Here is an 18,184-nt window from a genome sequence, read left to right as displayed (position 1 = left end):
GTTGGTTTCGTTCTGAGGTTTTCCTCCTTGGTTTGCAGAAGGCCATTATTATTATTATTATTTTCTCTATCTTTTTTTGTGATGCTAAGGATTGAACCCAGGGCCTTGTGAATGTGAGGCAAGCCCTCTACCAACTGAGCTATATCCCCAGCCCTACCATTTTCTCTTTATGTCTTCATATCATCAGTCTTTGTGTCTTGGTCAGATTTCCTTTTCTTATTAGGTCACTAGTGAGAGGCTCCACTTTAATAACCTCATTTTAATTTATTGCCTTCTTAAAGACCCTGTCTTCCAACATGGTCACTTTCTGCCAACAGAGGCTGGGACTTAATATATGAACTGGCGGGAAGGGACACTGTCACAGGCCCTACCTTAACTTATCTAAAAATTTTGCAGCATTAAAAATTGGTTTGCTTTCAGAACATATATCATTTCAAGGGCATTTTTCATTTTGAAACTATAAAAGGGTTAAAACAATTCCCATTTAGTTCTTTTTTCCCTTTTATGTTATAAAGGAATCATCTTTGAATACTAAAATTAAAATTAAAATATTGAAATGAGTAAATGGTACAATTTTGTCTTTCCCTGGCATAATTAACTGAAAGAATAATATCAGGCACAGACTTGTATCTCTGAAAAGCTGTTACAGGGGTTATTTTTGCAGGAACTTAGGCAGCAAGAACCAAACATGGTTATCCTTATTCAAATGTGAGTTTCTATTTAATTAGAAATTGAATGAGAAGGAAATACATTTCCTACATATTAATAAAATATTACTCAGTTCAACTTTGAATATGGTTTTCCTAAATTGCATATTTTCAAAGCTTGGATTAACTGAGATCAATACTGTATAAAATCTCAGGGGCCTATCTTTGAAGACAGTCCTTGGTATGGCAATGAAAGGAGTAGTGGGTTTTGATTAGTAAGAAATAAGTATCCCAAGGGACACATTTTTATTGGCAAATAAAAACCTAATATTTTAAAAAGAAATCTATGAGCTTTAATATCTAGAAATACTATTTCAGCAGATGAATGCTTGTAGTAATATAAGAAAAATAAAAAATTGACAAAAAGAAATCAAATGAATTCACATAACAAAGCAGAAGTAATAGGAACTAATGAGAAATATTTTACCCAAGAGCTACATGAATAATGGAATAATGACACAAATTTTTACAGTTTACAAAGCTGTATCACACACACATTGAGAGTTTGTTCTTTTACAGTATCACATTAAGCAGCTGACTTACTTTGTTTCATTTTATAAATTGGGAAATTAAAGCTGATGCTAGATGAATTGTTTGATTCCAAATTTTAGGAAAGCATGTTGCAGCTAAACCACTCTCTGTTAAGTTGGAAGAACCAGTTTACTTGGATAATGAAGGCACTTCTCTAGTCACAGAATACAGAAATGAACAAAAGACCAAAGTACCTATTGTTTGGGAGGTTAGAATCAATAGTAGAGGCAGACTCTTATCTTTCCTCTTCCTAGGAATTGCTCAGAATACACATAGAGAGTCAAAAATAGTGAGAAATTAAAATCTACCAGCATTTAAACAGGGTAAGGATACCAAACATACTAATGCAACAAAGAAACTACAACAAAAGTCAAAGTAACAAATTCAATGCACCCTTGTAGGAAGTAATGAGTGGTTCAAACACAAAGGAACATCTGAAAATGGACAGTCTTTGGGATCCTAGGAGCAGAGAAGAAAGGTAGCATAAAACTGAAGATTGTTAGAAAAAGAGATAAGAACACTTGATATGTGCCCTATTAAATAGCATTGTTTTGGAAGAACTAGTCCATATAATTAAGCAATATAATAATACATAAGTATTTAGAAAGTGGAAGTAAATAATATTTTTTGAAGATGTGCAATTTATCAGGAAAATGAGAGAATAAATCAATGAAAAAGCTATTCAAAATAATGTAAGGTTTCACTTAAGTAATTCATTACAAAATAAATACTAATAGCTTTATCATAAATGAATTACAGGAAAGAGAGAGAATGGGAGGGTAGAACGTAGAGAGAAAGAAAATACTCGAGAATGCAATTAATAATAAATTCATAGGTCTTAAATAAAGAAAATAACTACTGAAAGGCATAAAAAACACATACAAAACCCTAACTACTTGAAAACACCAGTGGTTTTGAACGGAAACATTTATCTTTAAATCTGTAACTTCAAAACTTTTATTTTTAAGTGCCATTTATTTTAAAATCTATAACCTCAACATAATGTAAACTTTTCGAGAAAGGTGAGCATGGCTGGAGAATTCTAACAGAATATTTCTCTTAGAGGAGAATAAAGGACATAGGTGGGATTTAATTTGAAATAAAGAAAAATGTTTAGCTAAGCATTTATTTGCCATCTCTTATTTAAGTGCTTCTTCATAAATGGGGGGTGGGGGTGGGGAATGAAGTCTCAAGCAAGGGAGATTTAACACCAAAGATGAACTTTCTGCTCAGACATCAGTTCACATTATTTATAGAAATGGACCAAATGGCATTCTGTCCAGTACTCTGTGAGGGTCCTGAGTTCAACTAGGCAGCCACCAGGAGAGACCCTGCCTGTGAATTGTGTTTATCACATATTTTCCACACATACATTCCCTTATGTTTTTTAATGTTTTATTTTGATTTAAAAAATTATCCTCATTTATATTCCCTTTCAATGATATCATGGATTTCTTTTGGGAGAGAAATACACATTTAGTTTTCTTTGCAGAGATTTTTCTGGAACTATTAATATTCTGTGAATAATCTGACTTGAAAATATTTTATACATATTTTTAAAATCAATTTTACCTTTTAAAATCCTTTGGAGGACTGTTGTTTTTGTGGTTAAATATTCTTAGAGATGACAAATGGGTATCTCAACATGTTGGAAATCTGCCCTCTCAATTTCCATAAAACTTTTTAGTATTTCTCAGTTTAGACTTGGAACATCTTTTCTGTTTCAAGATGGTGTATTCTTTCTGAAAAGGGCTCAGATGAAAATGTTTATATCCTCTAAGCATACCCAGTAACTAACTGACAAGAGAAGACCCAGGATTACTCAAACTTGACGTTGACATTTAAGGGAAGAGGAACCTATTCATCCAAGCAAGATCCAAGGTTGATGTTTAATGGGTTAAAATAGAGATGCAGGGCTTATGCTTGGGAGAACGCAAGGCCTGAAGATAAACGGGGGTGAAAGTGCTAGCAAAGAGCAACGGTCAGTTAGTACTTTCCTTTTTATTATACCCATCTGAGGAAAAAAAATTGTTACGTGAACAAGCATGGCTGATACACCTGGTGAGATGATTCATTACTTTAAACTTCCCCAATTTAAACAATCCATAAGCAAGAATATTGACCACCTAGATCTATCTCTATCACAGGATCTGGTAACCAGCAGCACTAATATTTCGGGGCAAGTTAGCTAATCTCAGTCTTGATTTCCTCGATGACATAATGAGATAATACTGTTCCCACCAGCTATTGTGTAATTAAATGAGAACCAGCTGGGCATAGTGGCACAGACCTGGGATCCTGGTGACTTGGGAGGCTGAGACAGGAGAATTTATATTCGAGCATAGCCTCAGCAACTTGGAGAGATCCTTAGCAACTTAGTGAGACCTGTGTCAGGAAGGAAGGAAGAAAGGGAGGGAGGGAGGGAAGAAAAGCCATGTCTGGAAGCTAGCAGTACTTAAAAATAGTAGCTCTGTAATATTAATTGCTCTGTTCATTTTCTCTCACTCTGGATGAAATTCTCACTAGGCTTGGTGCATTTGGAGCTGTAAATAGATTTCCAGGTTATAATATTCCTAAGAATTATAGGCAACAAAACCTGACTTGACTAAAGCTGAAAAGGCATTGATTTTTTTTTTAAGTGAGGAACTCATGGAATGCAAGCATGCTCAAAACTTATCTTCCTGAAATGTGGCTCCAAACCACCCCACAGAACTGGCTTCCTGACTAAAGTGTTGCCACTCCCACCCTCCACCATCCCATGCCAGGAGCTCCAATTCTTGCCACCTCTACTAGAATTGTTGCAGAGCCAGGAATGCAATCTTGCAACCTCTGCACTCAAAAAGCCAGCTGCCACTGCCACTGCCTTCAAGCCAATGAATTCTGTGCAGAATTTTCAATTTTCTATTTTTCAATTCTGAACCAAGTGAGGCCTTGCATTAATGATCCCATAAGTCAAGCCTGGCACCAAAGTTAAAGGGGTCAAGTCCTGTGGTTCTGTCTTGTAGAAGTTTAAACAATAAAGGTGGAAATTCTCCAAACTCATAGGGGTGTTCCAAACTTGCTAAACAGCTGGAGAAAGAATACAGGGTCTATTGCAAATCAGGAATTTTTTTTTCTACTTCAAGCAACTACAGTTAAAGAAACAGCCATGTTCATTCATGTTGTTCATAAATGAAGGGTCTGCTTGTCCTGTGGTGCTTTACCTCTGAGCCAGCTCACAAATTTTGACTTCTAGACTTTGAGAGTATTAGAATCCATTTCTTTTATTTGCACTAACCAGTAAGCATTGAAACTCTGAGCAGAGGTAGCATAGCTGATAGTGTTAGCTTCTAGAGTGTTTATTGGTGCATGCTATGATCAATTTGGTTAACAAATATTTATATTAGGATTCGTGCTTAGAATAGTGATTCCATTCATCACATGTAAAGGAAAATGGCATAGAAATAATGACATGATAAGGTAGTAATAATTTATTTTTTAGTGGATTCATCACTGATTTATAGGAATGCATTTAGGAAAACTATCCCATTCACAATAGCCCCCTCCAAAAAAAATCCTGGAATCAATCTCACAAAAGAGGAGAAAGACCTCTACCATGAAAACTACAGAACACTAAAGAAAGAAATTGAAGAAGACCTTAGAAGATGGAAAGATCTCCAATGTTCTTAGATAGGAAGAATCAACGTTGTCAAAATAGCCACACTATCAAAAGTGTTAGGCAGATTTAATGCAATTCCTATTAATATCCCAATGACATTCTTCATATAAATAGAAAAAGCAATCAAGAAATTCATTTGAAAAAAATAAGAGACCAAGAATAGCCAAAGCAATCCTTAGCATGAAAAATGAAGCAGGTAACATCACAAGACCAGACCTTAAATTATGCTACAGAGCCATAATAACAAAAATGGCATGGTATTGGCACCAAAACAGACACTGAGACCATTAGTACAGAATAGAAGACACAGAGACAAACCCACTTAAAATACAGTTATCTCATACTAGACAAAGGAGCCCAAAACATACATTGGAGAAAAGATAGCCTCTTTAGCAAATGGTGCTGAGAAAACTGGAATTCTTTATGTAGCAAAATGAAATTAAACCTTTTTCTCTCACCCTGCACAAAAATCAACTCAAAGTAGATTAAAGTCTTAGGCATTAGAACAGAGACCTTGCACCTGATAGAAGAAAAAATAGGCCCAAATCTCAACCATGTCAACTTAGTAACTGATTCCTTAACAAGAACCCTAGAGCACCAGAAGTAAAATCAAGAATCAATAAATGGGATGGAATCAAACTAAAAAGCTTCTTCTCGGCAAAAAGAAGCAATCAATAATGTGAAGAGAGAGCCTACAGAATGGGAGAAAATCTTTACCACATGCACTTCAGATACAGCATTAATCTTTAGGATATACAAAAAAACTCAAAAACCTTCACACCAAAAAACCCAAATAACTCAATTAATAAGTGGGCTAAGGATCTGAAGAGATACTTCACAGAAGAAGAAATACAATTGATCAACAAATATATGAAAAAATGTTCAACATCTCTAGCAATTAGAGATAGGCAATCAAAACTACACTGAAAATTGATCTCACTCCAGTCAGAATGGCACTTACCAAGAATACAAGCAACAATAAATGTTGATGAGGAAGTGGGGGGAAAAGGTGTACACATACATTACTGTAGGAATACAAAATCATATATGTGCATATATGATTACATGACTGATGTAATTCTACATCATGTACAACCAGAAAAATGAGAAGTTATATTCCATTTATTTGAGATTTGTCAAAATGCATTCTACAGTAATATATAACTAATTAGAACAGATTAAAAATATTTCTAATAATATGTAGCTTATTTTTATTAACCACTCGTTGGGGCCAACATGAAGAAGACTTAGGGAAATAAGTACCAGGTGACATGTCCTATCACACTAAACACTACAATTTGGAATGAGAGTGCCAGAGAAATCTGATATTAAAATTTTATAACCAATGGGAAAAATTATAAAAATAATTAAAAATCATCCTTTCAGTTATTAAAGTCAATATAAATTCAATCTATGTTTAAAAGAATACACATAAGGAAAAAATCTATAGAATTGTGTCCAGAGCCTTAAATTTCAGTACTCCTAAGATACAATCTAAAAATAACAAGACTGTAAATTTTTTTTCTAATATTTTAATAATTTACTCTATAGAAAAACTAGTATTTATTTCAGGTTGGGTTAGTTCAAAAGAATATACTTAACATTTAAGTTACTATTGACTTCACATTCTTGAACTTGGTTTTCCTGGATATTTATACTTCATGTACTGTGTGAATTTATGTATTTTTAATTAATTTTCAACAAAGATCAGAGAAATTGCAGTTTATATGTCAACTAACTAATGCTGCAGCTTTAGAAAAACAATATTTCAATATCAGCAAGAACATTTCTCTTCCAATTCTACGGTCTAATATAGCCTAACATTAAGTTTAATTGGCATGTTTTTACTGAGAATATTCTGTCCCTCTTATTTTATGAAAAGAAATTGGAGGATTTAGACAGTTCAGTCAATTGGTCAAGGTTAGAGTGTATCAAAGTAAGACTTCAAAGCAAGCAATCTGACTCCATGTTTTACCATTTGAAAAACTAATCATAACAATTGTGCATAGATATATAGCAGGTTTTCTGGGTGCCAAAAACACTACACGTATTTTATCATTTAACTTTCACAACAAAATTATGATGGTGGCATAAATATCACCTCCAAGTTACAGATGAGTTGACTGAAGCATTAAATAATTTGTCCAAGTAGGGCATAGTAGCACATGCCGATAAGCCTGAGGCAGTAAGATTGTAAGTCCAAAGCCAGGCTCAGCAACTTAGCAAGACCCTGTCACAAAATAAAAATAAATAACTTAATTAAATTAAAAAGTTTGGGAATATGGGTCAATGGTTAAGCAACCCTGGATTTAACATCTAGTACAAAAAAAAAAAAAAGTAACCAGTCCAAGGCTGTACAGCTAGTAGTGAGCAGTTCCAAATACTGACCCAGTTAGTGTGGCTCAGAGTCCAGCCTGCTGAGTACCCCTCCTTTAAATTTTAGACCACTTTCTTTTAAAATATTTCAGACTCTGAAACATTATGTCTATAAATGCCAAGTTACAAAGTACTTTACTTGAAGTTTCTACTTTAAAATGATGGATGTGTGATAGGGACTGGCATTATACAGCTGAACAGGCTGGTAGATCCACACCCACCCAAGTTTAAAAGATCAGGAGAGACAGACCAGAGAGTCAAGAAGGAATACAGCAGAGAGTATTAATCTAAGGGAAATACAGGGATTTACAAGAATATAGTCAAGGGACACGATTTAATCTAGGAGGCCAAAGAAGGTCTTCTGGATCATGTCATGTTGAGCTGGTGAGTGAGTGATGAGGCTATCTGGTGTCTTGTGGGGATGTATTTCAGGCATAAGATGCAGGAAGCCTGAAGACATAATGGTCAGACATTGTAATCTGTTGAAGAAATTGAATGCAGGTTAGCCCGGTGCCTAAGAAGGGATGCTGAACATACCTGGGTTTAAGGCAGAGAAAAGTTCTGGGAAGAATTCACCTAAGGAACTTAAGAGGCTTCAATATAATGGAAATGGAAAACCCTCAAGAAATTTTTAATCAAGTCATGAGTGTCAGGTTTGTGTTGTAGAAAGATTGGCTTGCTGAACCGGGGCTGGGGGTGAGGTGGGTTGGAATGCAGTCAACCTGGAAACAGGGAAGTCATAAGGCTGTGCAAATGCCCAAGAAAAAGATATTGGTGATGTAGACCAGGAGGATTTCAGTGGGGAAGGACAGAAGTAGACACATGATGGATATCACTCCAAGGGGGCATTTATAGATTATGTGCAGGTTGTACTTCTGTGAAAGATGATGGAGAGGAAGGATCCAGATTAAATCCTAGATTTTTAAGAACAATAGCTGCAATAGTGATGATGCTAATGACTAAGTCAGGGAACACCGTGGAAAAGCAGGAGGATGATGGGTTCCTTCTTGGCATGCTGAGTTCGGAGTGCCTGAAAGAGAACAGAATAGATATGTCCATAAGTAATAGAGGTTACCAGTCAGGAGAAAGGTTTAAACAGAGAGTGGACATTTTGCAATCATCAGTTCATCCTAGATTGCTAGGAAGAAATTTTTAGAGACATCATGCCTTATTTTTTAGCCTTAGATTCAACATTTAAAAGGGTCCAAAAATGTGGAATTTTAGTCAACCAAATTAAAAATGTTGATGAAATTGTAAATGCTGTAATGGCTTTCTTGCATATGATTTTTATAGATAGTCAAGAAATTCAGACCTAGAAATTCTGCCATATCCCCTAGGTAAGTCATAGTTTTAATACTGAGATTGAAAGGAGCTCTGAAGCATTAGGGCAACAATTTCCTTGTACAGAAAGAATAAGGATGCAATCCTTGTGATGACTTTGCTGGCTTGCAGTAATGAGAGAATGACTTTGAATTATATGAAGGTAAATTAACTGGTCATTCTTGATGAGAGTGTAACTCTGTGGTGGGTCATTTGTGAGACACAATAAATGCATGGCAGATTGATCTTGACATTCCTGTTTTAGGCCATGCTTTGTTTTGAACACACTTCCTAAATGCCCCGTTCTGTTACATTTTGACTATTGTCATAGGTGTGAATTAGCAAGGTCTAAACAGTTGCATGACCACACAGATTTGACAGGCTAGATCTGTTTGAAGGCACAAGTTTCTGGAGAGCTAGTGGTTGAAATATCTCTAAAGAAAAAAAGTCTTGAAGGGGGTCCCTGTAGTAGCAGCTAATGAAAAACTAATAGAGGGGAAAAGAAGGTTCACAAAAATAATCCACTTGGCTCATAAAAGACAGGACAAACACCTTTAAAATGCTCTGTAAAATTTTTGTGAGGTATAAAAAAGCATAAGAGGCTAGAAGTTACAGATGATGTCAATTCTTGAAATGATTCTATCCAAGGCCCCATATTTGGATGTATCCTGTTATATGCACAAATATCTAATGTGAATAGTACCTCCTGCAGGGATACAATATGCTCTGTTCCCTTATAATTTTTATAATGAATTTGGCTTCCAACAAACTGCTATTATTATTATTTATGTTAACCGAATATTTCTCCTTAATAAATAAGATACAAGAAAAGTAAATTCTAGGCAGTTGTGATAGTATGTACCTGTAGTCCTGGCTGATTAGGAGGATGAGGCAGGAGGATCACATAAGCCCAAGAGTTCAAGGCCAGTCTGGGCAACACAGCAAGACCCTGTCTCAAAAAGAATAAAAGTAAATTCTGTTTTAATAAGCCACAAGTTAAATTTGTGATTTTTATAGAACTGCATCATTTAATAAATTAAAGAATTATGGTTTAATGCATAAATTTCTAATAACTTTGAAAAACTAAAGCATATGAAAGGTATTGCTAGCTGGTATGTAACATAAAGTATGTATTGCCTTAAAAAATTTTACATATATTTAGGATTTTTAATTATTTCACATGACCCATTATATCTATCTGAAATAATTCTAGAATTGTTGAAAATGTCAATTCAGCTTAAGGTGACAAAATGACATTCAACTGGGATCTATTACAACTGGTATTGAGGCTCTTTTGATTTATTTTCCAGGCTGAACACAAATATCATTTATTTTAATATTCTCTCTCTCTGGCAATGTAATAAGAAACTAGAAAAGCCAAGACTGATAAATAAAGCATGTGCTTCTTTCATTAATATTTTCATGATTAGCTGTTTGGGGATTTATGGATGTGTTGTAGGGAGCTAAGATTGAACTGAAGTATAGATTCCCTTCAGATAGAGCCAGATGCCATGTATTTTTGTATATATGAGTAAGTTGTGTGCATTGCCAAAGTTTTTATTATAACCATAAATATTCAAATTCCCTTGCTTTTTAGTCCAAGGATAACAAAACAAAAGAAAATATGATTGCTTCATTTAAACGCATCTCATAATTGTTGGGTGGTGGAGACAAAGGTAACTTTTTGTGCATTAAGGTCTTTGTGTGTATGCGTATCAGTAACATGAGAGAAATGAAGAAAGGAGACTCTCAGTTGTTATCTTAACACCCTGATACCTTTTGGTATTCTTAAGTACACACACATACCCAAGTCAAAACTATTATCTTAATATTTTCAGGAGTTTATTACTATCTTAATTGAGTTTATATTGTGACAAACTGCAGGGGATGAGGAAGAGTGGAAGTGTCCATAGCTATAACAAGGAAACAGGCTTCTTGTGTCTGATAATTTGTGATTTCAATTTGGAAATTAAACATGTGTTTTAGTGCATGGAAACATGTTATTCAAATAGTCTGAAGATACAATTCAAGGGTAATGCAAAAACAAGTCTTTGAATAAATACATATTATTTTAAACCAGTATTCAGTAAAGCAAGTGACAGATGATGGTCCTTGGATTTGGATATATTTATGACTCTCTTCCATCATTTATCAAAGGTTAATTTATTAACAGTGATCCTTAAAATCTAGTTTCCCTTTCTATAAAGTGGACTAGTAACCCTCAGAAATGATACTTCAAATACTTAACAGCGAGGAGGACAGGTTCCAGTCAAAAAAAAAGCCACTGAGTCACACTGGAACATCAGACCCTCCAACCTTACATGTGAAATGAGATGGATGTGAGAATCAGAATCAGTTAGAAGGGCTGGGGTTGAGGCTCCTTGGTAGAGTGCTTGCCTAGCATGTGTGAAGCACTGGGTTCAATTCTCAGCACCACATATAAATAAATAAAATAAAGGTCCATAGACAACTAAAAAATATTTTTAAAAATCAATTAGATAAGGTAACACTTGTAAAGAACAATAAATGTGTGCTTAGCAGATGCAGGCCAAATGAACAAATGTGAGCTGAGTGCTTTATTCTTTTTGGTTGACATCTCAACATTAATTGAACAGACCAGGTAAATTAGAGAGTGAGATATTTTAAAATGTTGAGGATTAAATTAAGGACTGATAAAATGTATGGGTGATTCTCAAATCTTGTTTAAATCATGTCAAAGGCAAGGTAAATATTGCAATAAATAGTGTTCCCATGTATTATGATGAAATTTATAATGTAAATTCCATGATAAAAGGAGGACACAGGAATCAATAAATTTCTTGCTTAATCATGACCTCTCCCTGTGCTTATTTGCAATTTCTTGATTGCTGAAATAAACCTTGATGAGTTAGTGCCTGTGTAGAAAGCACATTCTAATCTCCCTGGAAAATCTTATTGGAAGACACTATGATTAGGACCACATCCTCAGGTTGAAGTTTATCCTTCAATGCCAGAGTGTAGATTTCAAATGCATAATAGGAAAAATTCAATAACAATGAAAATCTCTCTCAAAAGCAACTGCTTGGGTGAACTTACTATGGCATATTCAAATTAGATATTAATAACAGAACAATTTGGTAAGCCATGAGAAAGGGTTAACAAGCAAAATTACATGAGAACTTCTATTTTAAGACTTTTATTACCAGTTGAGAATATCTATCCTACACAGCAGTTACAATCTCTAATAGCTTCTTATATCATTAGTTTCTCAACTTGTAGAATTCCCTTCCTTTTGTAACCAATTTATCATTGGTGTACATAAAGTGAGAACTAAAGGAGATTCTATTAAAATTTTCTGTTAAATCAGCAAAAAAGCAGAGGAAAACATTTTGATCCTAGACAGTTGGGATTTTTTAATACATTTAACTGCCTGCTTAAGAGGCTCATGTTCATGGAGAAATTTTACTTGCACTTAGTAAAATAAAATTAAAATGCAAAATATTAACTAAGCATTTTTTGATGTCTGGTATTGTTCAAGCAGTACTACTTTGATGTGTGTAAACAATGAAAAAAGGGCATGGTAGAGACTTGCCTCTTGGGTTCAAAGCTGGGGTAAATTCTTGAAGTGTATGTGGCCCATGACTAAGTTCCTGCCAATGGACACAGATGGAGGAGATGTTGACCCCTTCTAAGACGTCACTCATGCAAGCCTTTTACAAGTTCTTTTACCCAATATGAAAAGGTGTGTGTGTGAGAGAGAGTGAGTCTACCCGAAAGTTATATTTTGGAGAAGCAGAGCCTGACAGCTTGGGTCCCTGAGTGAATTTCTAGAGCAGCATCTCTGTGTACCAAAATAAAGTTAGCAAGGTCGTTGAAACAATTTACACTCTCACTGGAGTGCAATAGATGAAAATTTTCCTTTTTGAATCTCAGCTGAAAGCCTGGCGTCATAATTGCAACTTGCCTGCCTGGAAACACTGACCTTAATTTTTAATCTCCCTTAAACTGTAAGATTGCAGGTAGTTCTGTCTGGGATTTTAGCCTCTTAGTTTCCACTCTGCCTATCTTTTCAGCTTCTCAATCTATGAAATTTTAGAATCAACAAATCTTCAGTGGAAAAGCAGTTCACAGCACTGTCTTTTCTCCCTCCTCTAGTGTTCTCTGTTTCCTGGGATAGTAGCCCCACAAATCCCAGCACTTTGGTAGACTGTTTCCCAGGACTGTGAGACTGTCAAAAGGTCTGCCCAGCTTTTAGTTCCTTTTTGAATTCTTTTGATTCATGCAGATTAAAAATGAGCAAACACATCGAAGAACAACAGAAAATATCGGGTTTGCTTCTATAACTGTCTTTTCTCTGGGACTTTGGATCTCCCAAATCTTGATGCCCTACTTGCTTTGTAATGTTGTGGAAATTCTGTTTTTCTATGATGTTGTATTTATTTATTTTCTATGATGTTGTATTTATTTATTTTCTATGATGTTGTATTTATATTTTATCCAATGATTATGGCTATTTTTGATAGGAGGATTAAAAGATGACAGGTTGCTCTATTGACTTACCTAGAAGTGAAAGTCTCTGGGTGCTCTTATAAGAATGTGCAACTTCTTTGTAACCTGACCAGAATTTACTTCAGTGCTGATATTATGCAATGTACTTATTTATTGTTCATCTCTGGCCATAAGAGTATATGGCCATTCAGGGGACTCTATGGTCAAGGTCCTTTCTGTATTCTGTGCTGCCCTTCATCTTCCCAGATATTTTCCTTGTAGAATCCTCAGTTCCAACATCACTTCACATAATAAACAATGGGTCATTTTCAGTAAGGGCAAACTGGACCGATATTCAAAATTCCCAGCTATTTTAGATGAACCTTTCAACTCCCTATGAGTTAACCTTCTCTCTATTTGAATAAGCCTATGATATTGTTAATCCCACAGTATCAAAATTACCCTATGATCTTTATCAAAGAAGAGTTGTACTTTAAATGCACATCTTCTATTGAAGTCATCTAGGTTTAGTCTTAGATACTATTACCATAATTTTACAGGAAATATTTTATGTTTTATGTAAATTTATGAATGCATGCTTTTCTGGGCATATTGAAAACATCACAGACACAATATGATTACTGATGTCTTCCTTCCTTTGATTAGTATAAACTAAATGTGATAGATAATTCCAACAAAATTCATGGGTGAAACAAAAGTAATAGAATCTGTGATTTCTAAATTGCTGAAGGGATTTTGATGAGTTTAGAGAAAATATATCATCGCCACCTAAATTAGGTGCTCTCCTCATACTTTCCTTGACTCTTGCAGCTTTCTCTTGTTTGTGTTTTACCTTGTTTATGAAATACCTACCAGCTGTCGAAGATTGTGCTAGGAAGTGAAGATAAAATATTTTTAAATTTTTTAATTTATGCTTATGTTACTTCCAATATATAGGTTTGATACTATGTATTTTTCATTTGTAAGTCCTACGTATATTTCTGTTTTCAAGTATTATATATATCATTTTTGCTTTTATTGCATAAAACACCATCTCCAAACTCAGTGACTTTAAACAACAGTTTCTAGTTATCTTTCACAATTCTGTGTGCTGAGTGGGCTCAGCTGGGCAGTTTCTTCTCCAGTCTGGGGTCCTGCTGCAGTCACATGTGGAAGTCCTGGCTGGGCTGAATATCCAAGATGGCTGAAAACACAGCCTGTAGTTGCTACTGACTGCTGGCTGGCACTCTTCAGGGTCTGTTGAGTCCCTCTGACTCAGGCATGCTACTCACAGAATACTGGCATGGTTCCCAGAGGGAACATCATGAAGAGTGAGTGTTCCAAGAGAAGTAAATGCAGCCAGGCTGTCAGGGCTGGCCCTGGAAGCTCAGCATCAGTGCTGCAATGATCTGTTGATCAATGAGCCCAACAGACAAAGCCCACCCCAATGCTAGGGGAAGGTACACGGATGTCCCCTGTCAAGGAAGAATGCCAAAGGATCTGTGGCCATTCTTACCCTACCATATGTATGCATGTGTTTGATTGTGTATTTATGATTACATGATTAATAAAACCATGCAGTCCTTTCAAAATTTCAAATGTACAAAGTAAAAGTGGAAATTTTCTTCACCCCCAATCTCATGCTCTTTTAAAAATGTTATGTTTAGGGGCCGGGATTTTGGCTCAGTGGTAGAGCACTTTCCTAGCACATGCGAGGTTCCATCCTTGGCACCACATAAAAATGAAATGAAGATATTGTGTCCAACTACAACTAAAAAATAATAAGGAAAGTTATTGTTAGTTGGTTTTCATACATCTGAATCTTTTTCTACTTACAAAAAATAATTGACTTTGTTTGCTTTAACATTGATGTAATTGAGCCTATATTATCCTGAAAATTTCTTTTTAAATACTGTTAGGTGTGTGTGTGGGTGCACGCATGCTTGCTCTGTGTGTATATATGTTATATATGTGTATATATACAGTGTATGTATGTGTATAAATATTGTGTATGTGTAACACGTACTTGTTATGGTTTGGATATGAGATGTCCTCTAAAAACTAAGTGCTAATGCGGGCGTGTCCTGAGGTAAAATGACTAGAATGTGATAGAATCAGTCCATTTTTATTTCTTCTCCTTCTCTCTGCTTACTCTCTGCCATGAAGAGAGCAGCTTCTCCACCAAGCCCTCTGCCATTGTATTCTACGTTTCCTTGGGCCCAGAGCAATGCACTTGGTAGACCATGGACTAAACCTATGCATCTGTAAGCCAAATAAACTTTCCTCCTTCTAAGTAGTCCTTTTTTGGGTATTTGGTCACAGAGACAAACAAAAAAAGACTGTAAAATAATACACTCACACATATATATAGGCATATATATGATCATATACATATATAACCATATGTATATAATACCTAGTATTCCTTAGTAATATTAGATTATGAATGTTAAATTTAGATTGTTTCCATTCACTGGATATTGTATGAGATGAGATTCTTTTTTTCATTCTTCTTTGTACATGTACAAAAACCTTACTAAGATACATACTGTAAGTGGAATTGCTCAATGAAGAATATTAACATATTATATATATATATATATATATATATATATATAAAACAAAAGCTAGCAGAATGTGGGAATATGGATTTTTATGAATTAAATAAGCCATCCTGCTCACTGTAACTGGCAGTGACGGAGACTAGGTTGCTGTTTGAAAATAGAGGTTTTATTATTATATTCTGGCCTGGCAAGGCAGCAGCTCAGGGATCATTGAAGAGATAGTTGGTTATACTCAGAAAGCCCATGAGCAGTAGGCACACTGTGCCAGGGGAGGCCACACTGGAAAGCACCCATAGTCAGGAGGCTGAAAAGGAAAGGGAATCGCAGATGGGAGCCTTTATTGTTTCCACTGGAAAGAGCAGGTAGGGAGCTGTCTGTCAGCAAGCTAAGCAGCTTGAGGGTTGGATAGATAGAACAACTTCTGCTGGCCTGGGAGAGGATACCTGTCCAGTACCTTTCCCTGGGGTGATTAGGTCAGGAAGATAGTGCCCTGTAAGAAAGGCCTCAGGGGTTTAGGCTTAGATTGTTTAATTTGCATATGAAGGGCTGGCTGGCAGTTGTTTGTTTTCTCTAGGAAAGAGCTAACCACAGAATGGATAGCAACTCTGGGATCTGGGAAGTCTCAGATATTTAAGCATCAGATTTAAAAATACAGTTAATACATTGTTCAAGCACTAGTGGAATTGTATGAAATAATGACTTTAAATGTGCTATGTCTCCATCCCAGCAGTGACGTTTATCCAGTCCCAGCTAACCTTCTTCATGGGAAGACCTAGAGATGGGATCACAGTCTCTGGATTTTCAAAATAATTCTGGGATTATGGTTAGGATTGCATAAATATTAGAGATTCCTTGTAGGGTAAAAGCACCATTGTGGTCAGTTCTTTTACAGAACAAAGAACAGAACTGGTAGATGGAAGCCTATTGTTTTATGACCAGCACATTTTGAAAAAGCCCTACAGTGATGGATGCCTTCTCAGAGTTGGATTGACAGTGTCCATATGAGCCTCTAGAGAGGCACACAAATCACACATATGTTGACATCTGAGCAAAGGGATTTAATTGACACCTATTTACAAATCCATTTCTTTGTCCATGATGGAGAGAACTAAGTGTGCTGAAGCCATGACTTTGACTTTCCACCAAATATATTGTCAGAAGAAAGAGGAATCAGTAAGACATGGAGAAGAATTCTGAAGAAGCAATCAAGGAAAGCCAAGAAGCACAATCAACATCATTAGACACAACAAAAAGTATTAGAAGATAAATAAGATTCAAGAAACAAAATGAGGAGTTCCCAGAATGTCAGGTAGACTCAGGTCTGTATACAGAAGAAATATCATCTCTCTTTCATTCTGGCATTACCTCTATAGAATCCAGAAATAAAAATTACAATGCCTCATTTGAAAAATTATTATTATTTCTTATTGTAGGAAAATGACAAAAAACAGTCTTAGCTTCAAGATCACCAACCTTCTTGGATGGAAGGGCAGTTGTGACAGATGGCAGACATGGCAAGGAGGTCGGGTGCAGTGACTGACTTTGGCTGTTGGGGGAAGGCTGTGAGTGACATTGGATCATGTGTCTATTAAATAAGTGAAGGGAGGGTATTGTTCCTGTTGAGTAGTCTTTCTTCCTGGGTCGGCTAAAATAAAAGACCAGGAAGCCCCAGAAACCTAAGCCTTGTGAATCCAATTTTTTACGAGCATGTTTTATACTTTTTGTATTGTAAAAGAATGGGTCTTGGAGGGTGTTGACATCCTTATCCCCAGTTACTTGCAAGAAACTCCATGAACCATTACCTTAGGCTTCCTCAGAATGGAGACATCCCCCATGCAGGATGCTAAGACTAAAACCTCAGGATCACATCTTTGGGAAACTAGGAGGATGGGGGAAGAATTTATCCATCCTGTATTGGTTCTCCAGACTTGGAATCTGAGATGGGATTCTTATTGAAGTGGTTTACTGAGACACTGTTTTCCATAGAAGGGAGTAGGGAAAGGAGTGAGGAAGAGCAAAATTATGAAATAATGATGTTAAAGCCAGCTTTATCCTGATCCCCAATGGGGGATTAGAACTGAATTTTTTCCCAGTTGATCCAGCTTTGAGGCTCTGATGAAACAAAAGGGGTATTGGTTGGGTTTAAAAATATATGTGTTAGTTTGATTGCTGGTTATAGAAATCTGGAGGGGTGATTTATTTTCCAAGGCATCTCTTTTTGACCCATGTCAATTCTTTGGAGAAGGGGGAGCCACCTGCCATTAGCAAACCACATCCATGGTGTATCCATGGGAACAGTAGCCTGAGAGAGGGTATCTGGTTGACTTTGCCACCATCTACACATTCTCTCATTTGTTGTTTCCTTGCTCTTGTGTAAATTTTTGCTATGGATTTTGTTGGATCATTTTTAAGTCAACTGCACTGATTATTTACAATATTTGACCCCATCTGAACTTGCTCTATCCTCATTCACCTAAATATCATGTTTTTTCTGTTGATAACAAAGATTTTATATATAAGTTGAATCCATGTGTCTTTGAATAAATGGAAAAATTCCACCT

General features: G+C 35.8%; 1 long non-coding RNA gene across 1 annotated transcript in view; it reads right to left on the bottom strand.

Moving 5' to 3' along the window:
* Positions 1-6,003: 6,003 nt before the first annotated feature.
* LOC144366795 (uncharacterized) overlaps positions 6,004-18,184 on the bottom strand; it is a 33,049-nt gene continuing 20,868 nt past the window's right edge. Inside the window, exons 3-4 of the long non-coding RNA XR_013425931.1 lie at positions 9,455-9,541; positions 6,004-8,302 (exon numbers count right to left, since the gene is read on the bottom strand). This is a non-coding gene — a long non-coding RNA (uncharacterized LOC144366795). The remainder of the gene's footprint in view (positions 8,303-9,454; positions 9,542-18,184) is intronic.

The sequence above is a fragment of the Ictidomys tridecemlineatus genome, chromosome 9 (genome assembly GCF_052094955.1).
Source record: "Ictidomys tridecemlineatus isolate mIctTri1 chromosome 9, mIctTri1.hap1, whole genome shotgun sequence".
NCBI classification, from domain to species: Eukaryota; Metazoa; Chordata; class Mammalia; order Rodentia; family Sciuridae; genus Ictidomys; species Ictidomys tridecemlineatus.
Note: the sequence above shows the minus strand (reverse complement) of the source record. Positions and strands in the feature narration are given on the sequence as shown.